This window comes from Rhinolophus sinicus, linkage group LG05 (assembly GCF_036562045.2).
Source record: "Rhinolophus sinicus isolate RSC01 linkage group LG05, ASM3656204v1, whole genome shotgun sequence".
Lineage (NCBI taxonomy): Eukaryota > Metazoa > Chordata > Mammalia > Chiroptera > Rhinolophidae > Rhinolophus > Rhinolophus sinicus.
The window spans coordinates 98759850-98770557 of record NC_133755.1 but is presented as its reverse complement, the minus strand read 5'-3'; positions in this window follow the sequence as shown (position 1 = coordinate 98770557).

The window sequence follows — 10708 nt, the reverse complement described above, 5'->3', positions numbered from 1 at the left end:
TTCTTTGAGTTTTCTTTGAACTCCCACATAGCTCCAAGCTTCCCTACAGGTTTGAACTCCCTCCCACATTTACACATAAGTCCATCTAGCCAACGCAAAAGACATTAATTACATCTAAGGCACTCTAGTATGTATCAAAGGAATAACCGTTTTGCACAACGTGGTGGAAAGGCTAGAGACTAAAAGATATTCAAACCTGTCTCTAGGCTTTCCTAGGGGTGGTATAAAAGTGCATCCGGGGGTCCATTTTGGGAGGAACAGGCCTTGAAGGAGAGAGAAAATCCAACACATGGCCCCTACAAACAGCCTGCTCAGCCTCTTTGTTTTACTTCCTAGCCGCATTCACTTGTTGGTATGAATGTAGGTGTAAGCCGCATTACTCCGTTTGGCAGCACCAATCTTCCACCCAGTTCCAGGCATGCTCCTTAGGGAGTGGTGAGGAAAGAAAGCACTTTTTCCAAACCTTTGGAGAGACTTGGTAGCCTCTGATTAGCCTAAAAATCCTCTATGGCTTCTTTCCTTATCCCTTTCAGAGAAGTGCCTTATGAAGTCAAGCACACTCATTCTGGGGAGACTGTCATTCAGACTTTGCCTTGATACATATTCACTCATAGCTATAGAAGTGATTACAATCTTCAAAAAAAAGAAAGCCTTTTAGAATTACTAGTATTTAGCCTAGAAAGGTGATACAGCAAGATGGGAGCAGCGAGACCTTGATTAGAATAACACATTTCTCTCCACTCCACCTTCATCCCCACCATTGCAACAGGTACCCAAAGGAAGGAAGTGTCCAGTGATATGAATGGAGAACTTACGCCTTTTTATCTGGCTGTTTTTGCTTTGTGCTCGGATTTAGGTTATCACCATAGGCTCTACATTCAGAAATCCTGTCTCTTTCCATGGGGACGTCTCTACCCTCAATTAGAGGGGGAAACAGCAGCATCTATTTTTGGTGGGCTAGGTATGGAAGTAATTCATCAATTCCAGCCACAACACTCTGACCAGAACTAGACATATGGCCTTACCTAGGGAGTAGGGAGCTGGGGCAAAAAAAGAAATTTTTCTTACAGCATTGTCTCTACACAATGAATGATTCCATTTTGAAAACCAGGCTCTCATCTCCCTCTGTGGTTATCCATGGAGCAAGGAACTTCCCAAGCAAACTGCCTCCCCTCAATCACAGTCCTCTGGATCTGCTCACACATAGCAGTGCTTTACTCGTCTGCCTTCCCTGAATCGTAAGACTTGCACTCATTTCCTTATTATATCTTGCAAGACAAGTCTTGCAGCCTTTTCTCAACTTAGAGCCTTACAGGTCTACATTAAATACACTAAATGCATTCTGTAAGCCTTGAGTGTTTGCATAAATCTGGTTCCCAGAAACCATCAAGGAAATCCATCTAACATGGAACCACTCCCCTCACCTCAGCCCCCTCCTTGGGTCTCTTGCCCTTCTGCTTCTAAAATACTCTAAACTCAAAAAAAAAAAAGTGGGGGGAAGAAAGAAAAAATTTAAAAAGAAGAAATAAATAAATAGAATATTCTAAATTCTTGACTTTACTTCTTCTGAAACAATATTGACTGTAGATTGTACATCTGAGACTAAATTCCTCTCTAGCCTTAAGAGGAAGTTCCCAGTATATGATGGTTTGGGGAGAAGAGAACACATTATATAGAGTTTAAATTTTAAAAGAGGAAATACACACATCTGTTTTTAATCACCTTAAAAAGAGAGGCTTCCTCAGGGAGAGAGGGAGGAAGAAATTAAAATGGTTGTAATCTGTCCCCTAAGTCTTCTTCCCCAACCTATATGAAATCTTTCCATTTAGAACAGAGTTCCAAGTTGAGAAATGTTTTAATCTATCACAGTTCTGCATGTGAGTAACAAAAGAAATTCTGTGTGGGAATCCTTTCCTTGTTTAGCAAATGGTCATTGGACACAGCCATGCACCATATACACTGCTAGAATACCATTTTGAACAAGATGCTGTGTTTCCACAGTGAAGAACCAAAATACCTGTGGGAAGAGTCTGCTGCCTGAAGCACACTCATTTATCATTTAGATGAAACAGAGCCAACTTCACAAAGTGCAATTAAATTAACAAGCGTTTACTTCTTGCCAAGTTTTGTGCTTCCTGGTTCCTGTGGGGCAGAGAAAGGTCAAGGTAAACTTAGAGTCTGCCCTTGAGGAGCTAAGAAGTGCTAAAAGTTTTCTAACTGACTACATTTGGAGGTTATTCTCATTTTTTTACTCCCACGCCCCTGATCAGGCTTTCTCTTTCCCTGCCCTGCTCTGTGCTCCGGGAGGCTGATCCCCAGGAATTGCATCATACAGACTCAGACTCTTTGGCCCATAGGCTGCATTTATCAGATGGGAGGCATCAAGAGGAGATCAGAGGGCAGAAGAGAGTGGTTGGGATATTTCTTTCCTGTCCTTGTGGGGCTTCAGCTTTGTTGTGCTTCTGGCCGTGGCTGCAACTACAGCACCTGCCAGGCGGCCCCTGCTCCATGGCTCTGTCACTCACGTCACCACAGCATAGCTTACCACTTCTGGATAGTTTCTTGCTGGTTTGTTTATGCTCTGCAGCCCCTTTTGAATATGTTCCTTAAGAGTAAGGACCTTATCTGTCTTGTTCAGTGTCTAGAACAATGCTTAGAGCACAGCAGGGGATCAATACTTTTTGTTAAGTAAGTAAATGCATGAATGAATGAAGTAATATAACCATCATGACTTACTGCTTGCTAGATTCCTACTCCAATTTATTCATATATTTAATAAATACTTATTGCTCATTTACTATATTCAAAGCACTTTCCTTTACCCCAAGGAGAGGTGAGAACAATAAAGCATACAACCAAGATAACCAAGACTTCTCCAAACTGCTGGCAGCCCAAAATTACATTGTTATGAAATATTACCAGTGGAAGGAATTATCCAACCAAACCTTTACTGTACACTTAGTTTCTTAATCTCTCAGAAGATTCATAGTATTTCTGTAGTTATTTCCCCATTAATTTTTTTTTCCCATTAATTTTTTTAATGCATGCTTTCTCTCTATAATTGCCAAATTGCATGTAGCTGACAAGTGTTTATTTAGTGTACTTATTTAGTAATACATATTTAAAGTATTTAGTATATTTAGTTAAATATGTACACATACATACAAACATTTGATAGATAAGTTTTGTATCTAGTTCTATAGTTATGGACTAAATGTGTCCCCTCAAAATTTGCATGTTGAAACCCTAATGTGATGGTATTTGAAAGTGGGGCCTTTGGGAAGTGCTTAGGTCATGAGGGTGAGCCCATCATGGGCTCCATCTTAAAATGTGGGAAAGCATCCCCACTACAAATGGGAAACACAATTCCATCATGGAGATGGCTAAAGACCAGATGAAAGGATTGCAACAAACAACTTCTTTCTTTGAAAGCAGGATTGATTATCTCCCATGGGAAACAAGCTCAAGAAAGTTGGTTGGCAGCTTGTCAATTGAGAGAAAGCTCAACCAGCTAAGAAAAGAAAATGGCAACAATTGGCAGTAGCAGAGTTTAAGTTCTGGTTTTCCCAGCAGCCCTGCAATGGGCTGATTCATGCCCACACCCTCATGTCTGGATCCTGGGCGTGTGTTATGTATGTTACGTCGCAAAAGGGCTATTTCTCAGATGTAATTACAGTTATGCATCTTGAGGTAAGGAGAGTGTCCCGCAACGAACCAGGTGAACCCAACCTAATCACTTGGGCCCTTAAAAGCAGAGAAATTTCTCCAGCTGGAGTCAGAGAGATGCAGAAGAGGAAGTTAAAGAGCTTTCAAGTGTGAGAAGGATTCACTGCATTACTGCTGCCTCTGAGATGTAGGCGTCCCTCTGCAAAGACTGAAGTGAAGGCTTCCAGAAGCTATCGCCAGCCCCCAGCTGACAGTTAGCAAGGAAACTCGGACCTAGTCTTATAGCTGCAGGGAACTGGATTTTGCTAACAACAACCTGGATGAGCATGGAATGACCCTCTCCATAAGAGCTCCTCCAGTTGACACTTTGATGACAGCCCTGTGAAAGCAGCCGACCTCACCCAGACTCTAACCTACACAATCGTAAGATAATAAATGTGTGTTGTTTTCAGGCACTAACTTAGAGGGATTTGTCCAACAGCACTAGGAAACTAATGCCCCTGCTATTCAACAAGCAGTCCTGGGCTCCAACCTGAGGTTATTAGAGCCCCCTGGATTCTCAGGTCCCCAGGGGAAGGAGGGAGTTGAGTGAGAGGACTCTGGAATCCAGGGTCACATGCTGGCTTGATACAGCTTTAAAGCACCTGACCCCTGCATGTCCATGGCCGCAGGAGATTAGCCTGTGTTCTCTGTCTCTCAGTCATTTTGATTTATCTCGTTTTAGTTCAACTACTATTTAATTGATGCCACATTTGCTCTTACTGAAGTCGGATAGAATTATAATTCTTAAGGTAGTTTTTTCAAGTACAGATGGTTGTTATATAATTCTTATGCATACATTATTCCCACTTGAGTGGACCCTGTAGAGTATTGATCATATAAATATTATATTTTGCTTGAAATTAAAGGTGCATTATTACTTAATCATCATCGATCTTTGACATGACCAGGTGGAGATGTTTGCAATAATAAAGACCATTTCTATACCCTAAGAGCTGTTATTTAAAATCTGTAAAAGTAGGTTAATATTTACCTCAAATTTTTGATTGGTTTTTAAAACAACACACACATGTTTGTATGTGCACCCCCCACACACACACACACACACACATGAATGACAACATCACCACCAGGTAAACTTAGTAATATTTTTATTATTACTAATTCATAGATTACATTAGAGGATTTGACATTTTGCAACCATTCGTTTCTTATTTTTCAATTTCTTTTTAACCTTTATTTTGTTTATGATATTGTCATGCAGGGCAGCCTGCGGTGTCTCTGGTCCCACTCCCCACATAAGAATGCAGGATGTGGCTAGGCCAAAAAGGAACACCCACGGAGCCATAGATAGGGGAGTCACACCACTATAGTCTCACTGGAGGCTGGATTCACACAACGTGCGACCTGCTGTTCGCTTTTCTGCCTGCCAACCAACCCCTTGCTAACTGCAATCCGCTGTGCTAACTGCAATCCGCGCTTGCCAGCCACCACTTCTTGCTAGCCCTCTTTTTCTGCTAGCATAGCCACAGCAGTTATATTAGTGGCCAATGGCTCACTGGTTACAGCTGACGGCCAACTAGCCACAGCTGATGGCCATCCAATCAGAGTTGATGGCCATTTACTACCCGAGTGAGCACCTTTCCACGTGAGGCCGAGAGCCTGGAAACTGCACTGCTGGCTCTATCCCCACAGATATTGTTTCCTATTTAAATGTTTCTGAATTTTTTGGAGTCAAAATAAATTGTTCTTTTACTAAAAAAAAAGATAAAGATACTTCTTGACCTTTTGTTATGTCTAGCAACCTGCTAGGTGCTGGAGACCCAAGATGACCAAGGTTGAGGTGGGAGGGGGGTCAAGGAGAGCCTGGGGACACAGACATGTAAACAAATTGCTGGGTGACAAGATACATGTAATCACAGGGTTATTCGCAGAGTCTCGTGGGATTGCGGCAGGAGTGGCAAATTCTATCCAGAGGAGTCAAAGCAAACGAAGCAAACTTTTCAGCTGAATTTGTAAAAGGATTAAGAAATTCAGTGTTACTGAATGTACTATGGATTACGGGTTATGTACTATGTTCAAAGAGCATCATAAAGTCTATATACTTGCCTGTCTTAAATTTTGCCAAGAAATTTAGCTACTGTGTCACCTAATTGCTTCTTCTAGGGTCTTTAGAAAGTAGTCTAACTGAGAGTTGGAAGACTGGAATTTTATACCTAGGTCTAAATGGTTGGGGCCTCAGCTTCTGGAAAACTGTCAATTAATCATAACCATCCTGCTTAATTCATAGGACGATTGTAAAGATTAAATTAGATCATGCATGTGAAAACAACGGCGCACTCTACAAATTAATCTAGGTTGAAACATTTCAATGCTGAATAATAGGCTGTGGCCAACACTCATACCTACTATGTATTAAAGGGCAGATTAATCAGAGTAATAAAACTATTTGATTCCTTAGAGTTCCATAGTACCTTTCTTCTGAAGTTTTACACATCTGTTCCCTCTTTGGCCTCCCAGAGTCTTTCCAGGGTAAGCTGGGGCGGTGCATTTTTACCTCAGACAGGCAGAAGAATGAGACAGATAATGAGCCCAAGAGCCACAGGGCAGAATCAGGACAAGCTCCAGCTCCTAACTTTAGACCATTCCCTTAAACACATAGTGCACAGAGCCAAGTAAGATGAGAATGAGGCTTTTTAACAAATTATTTTAATAGCCACCCAGAACAGGTAAAGATATATTTATTCTAATTACAAATGCTCAACAGTAAAGTTCATTCTCTTCAATATTCAACTGGGGAAAAAAAATTGAAAAGGAGAAAGCGCTCCCTGACTACCTCTTCTCCTCGTGCTACATGCTGCCATTGTCCACTTCCTAAGGTCGCCACACCCCTGGGGACTTTCCTCAGATGTTCTGCCCCAGCCCTTCCAGGCACAGAAGCCCCATCTCCACCTGTGGAAATTCCTCCCATCCCTAAGCTCAGCTCAAATGCCACTCCTCCCTGACCTCAGCTGACAGAAATATCTCCTCCTCTTGAAGTCCTTGGCTTAGACTGGGGGTGAGCACCCAGCCCCCAAAGCAGTCCACCTGTGCCTGAATCTCAGCCCTACTACTTACGAGCAACCTCTCTGCCTCTGGTCCCTTATCTGTAAGTGGGAGACTGTGGTAGTGATGCTAATAATAGCCTAACTGTTATGAGTTATTAAAAAGATTAATAAGGCAATTGTGGGGGCAGAGCCCCAAAAGTAGTTTCCAGGCTCTCGGCCTCACATAGACAGGTGCTGGCTCAGGTAGTAAATGGCCATCAACTGTGATGGGATGGCCATCAGCTGTGGTTAGTTGGCCGTCAGCTGTAACCAGTGAGCCATTGGCCACTAATATAACTGCTGTGGCTACGCTAGCAGAAAGAGAAAGAGAGGAAAAAAAATGGGGGCTAACAAGAAGATGGCGGCTGGGCTGGCAAGCGTGGACTGCAGTTAGGATAGCGGTTTGCGGACAGTGTGGATCCAGCCTCCAGTGAGAGTATAGTGCCGCCAGAGAGAATATAGTGATATGACTCCCCTACCTATGGCTCCGTGGGTGTTCCTTTTTGGCCTCACCATATCCTGCGTTCTTGTATGGGGAGCGGGAGCAGAGACCCCGCAGGCCGCCCTGCACGACAGCAATGCATGTAAAGCACACTTGATGACACATGGCAATACGTAACAAACATTAGATGTTAAATTTTCTTCTATTCCTATGCAGGTGTTTCATCCCGTACCAGACCGCCATTTTTCTGAGGATAGGAATTGGTCCATAGCACCCTCTGCCTAGTGCATAAGACTACAATCCAGCTCCATCATCTTTGAATTCTGTGAGCTTGACCTATCATTTAATTAAGTCTCAGTCTCTCAACTGTAAAATGGGCATAAGATAAAAATTAAAGCCAATAATGTATATTAAAACACATGGATAATGCTAGTCATATATAGTAAGTAAGCAATATATTTTAGCCATTATTGGACGCTTACGAGTCTGTATTAAAACTAAATTGAAGGGTTAAGGCTCTGTATCACAGTGTTCCTCAGACAGTATTTTCTGACCTCTACAGTTAAAATTACAGATCAAAATTTGGAAACTGAAAAAACAGAGAAAGCGAGAGAGTGTGCAGGCAAATGAGCAGTGTCAGGACGCCAGGGGCTGGGAAGACAGCTGCCGGCAGTGTGATGAGATACATTCTCCACAAGAGATAAGGAGCCCTCCACCCTACTCAGAGAAGAGGGCCATCCTCTCCGCTCTGATGAAAAGACAAAGGAGGAGACTATTGGGAAGAGCAGAGCAAGTAAGGGAGAAAGTCAGGGAACAAGTAAGGTGAAAAAGAGTAGTGGGAGAGGGAAAGAGGAGCAGGGAGAAGAGGAGAGACAGAGAAGCAGCGAGGACAAGGGGACAACAGAGATTTATGAATAAGGAAACCCTAGCCTAATGGTTGGCAGTGGAAGTACTACAACCCCTAGAGGATGTTGTGAACATTTAAGGGGGCAGTTGTTTGTCCCAATAATGGAAGATTGGATGTGGTAGAGCTTGTGGAACACACAGTGTTACCGCAGACTCAAAGGGTCTGCTTGCCTGTGTGCATCCACGCCAAAAAGAGATCTGAGCAGCAGCTTGCAGTAAAGAAAGGAAAGGTTTATTTAAGGAATTGGTGCCAAGCCCAGAGCCAGGTGAGCCAATGCTCTCAAAAACCTGGCTCCCCAATGGCCTCTAGTAGCTAGGTTATATAAGGGAAACAGCATTGATCATGGTTGCTGTGGGAGCTGGGGCTGGGAGTTCTACTGATTGGTCGGAACTAAGGCAGGGGGCTGTCCATCCTGGCTTCAGAGCCTGGTGTCCGTCGTGGCATTGTTCTGTGGTTTCCAGGGGATGCGGTCCGTGGGGCCATTCCACTTTCAAGAGTCAGGAGCTGAAACATAATGGAGGCCAAGGTGTTTGGTTACAACCTTATTCTAGTTTGAGATTTGGTTATGGTGTCTTCGTCATGCTTAATAGACCTAAAGCTTTATTTTTAAGTGATTTGACCCTGACCAGAACCTAATGTCCTAAGGGATTAATGATTAAAAGGCGTGGACATACAGTATATACACAGATAGGAACACCTGGGGAAAGAATGCAAATGAGTCACAGTTGTATCAGGCTAAACCAAGCTGGCTTGGGTTAAAGCAGAATGCATGCTAAAGAAATGAAATTCATGTACAGTGGGGACGATCCCCCAAGTCAAGGAATAGTCCCACATTCTGCTTGCTGTCGAATGAATTTAGGTAGGTGACAAATCCAGGATTCAACTTTATTTTCCACATTAACACATAGTATTTTTTTGCTTGGTTTTGATATAGGCTGAATATCCCAGTAATGACACTAAAACGAGTGAAGATTGTATATGACTTTGTTGACAGCTTTTTTTCTAATCTGGAGAAAGATTATCCATTGTTTTGCTAATGACTTTACTTAGACTCCTCACCCCTGGGAAAAGCTCATCTCCGTGGCAAGGCCATTCATGGTGTGGCAAGGCCATTCATGGTGTGTGAGTCACGCACACACAGTCTGTATTAGTGCATACTTGTTGATGTCCCATTTGCAGAGATTCCCCATATGTTTGCAAGCATTTGCCTCATCATTATGACTTGGCTATAGCTGGCCCTGAGCAATAAATATCAAGTTATTTACTTTCATTTCCTTTTATTTTTTCTTTATCTTTCCGTTGGGGCATTATATTGATTTTTAATTATGTCTATAAGTAGGTTATATTATCTATGAAAATCATTTTAAGATAGTTAAAGAAGTTTAATTTTTATATATATATACATAGAGGCTGTTGGAGATGATGGAATTGAAGCCCTGAGCAATTCTGACCTCTCCTTTCCCTTAACCCTTTTCCCTCTTGACCACTTCAATATTCAAAGCTGTTGACCCACGGGAGCTCCCCAGGTGAGATATTGGACTCCAGCCCTCTCTTTTCTGTGTCTCTAAACCCCCAACCACATTGTATGTTATTAGGTAAGTAGACCTATAAGTAGTCCCTATCACTAATTTTATTGTATAATAACATGATTAAAAAATAAAACATTTAATTTTGAGAAAGTTGTGATATTTCCAGAGAGTAGGCTTAGTTGGAGAAAACGAAACTGCTTAAAAATGGTGTCCACGTGGCTTTGATCAGTCAAAGATCGAGACATCTCTAATAGCATCCAATCATAAATCTCCTAGAGACAGACTCCTAGGCCATCGAATTCAGTCCCCTTCCTACAAAGGTGATCCTACAACCTCGGACAAGTACACAGATCCAACCTTTGCATTAGCTGAAAAGGACCTAAAAACACTCATTTTCAGTGAGGAAAACATTACAGCATTCAGATCCAGGATGGGAGTATTTCCAAAGGAGAAATCAACAGAGTAATGGTTAAAGATAAGACTTTGCAGCCAGACCACCTGGGTTCATCCTCACCAGCGTTGTGACCTAGGGCAAGTTTTACTTATCATTGGAAGGTTCCTTAGCTATAAATTGAGGATAGCAATAGCACCTACCTCATAGAGTCATCTGTGAGAATGAAACATTAGCTGCTACCAGGCACCAAGAGGAATATTTGGCACGTAAGAATCAGTCAATAAATGTTAGCTATTATCGTTCTTCTTCATGGGAAATATCCTTTTTTTGACTCTACAGCGGGCCCGTCAGAACAGAACACTGCAGACTCACTTTAGCAGTGCTTACGTGTGATTCTGCTATACCAGGTACTTGGTGTTCTTTATAACCATGTCATCAAGTACAGATCAAATTAGAGGGGAAAACTCTACAGGAAAACAGACACGAGAGAATTACCCTTTGACAGGCACAGACTAAGACAAAAGCAGCTATGTGAACACTAGTCATAGTCAGAAGAGTTTAGACAATACAGTGCTTTGTTACATTTCATGAGTTCATAGCACTCAGAGAAGCTAATGCAGTAGAACAGTAGCTGACATATCAGGTTTTTCAGTCATACTATCAGCTGCTGACAGTTTGCCAAAC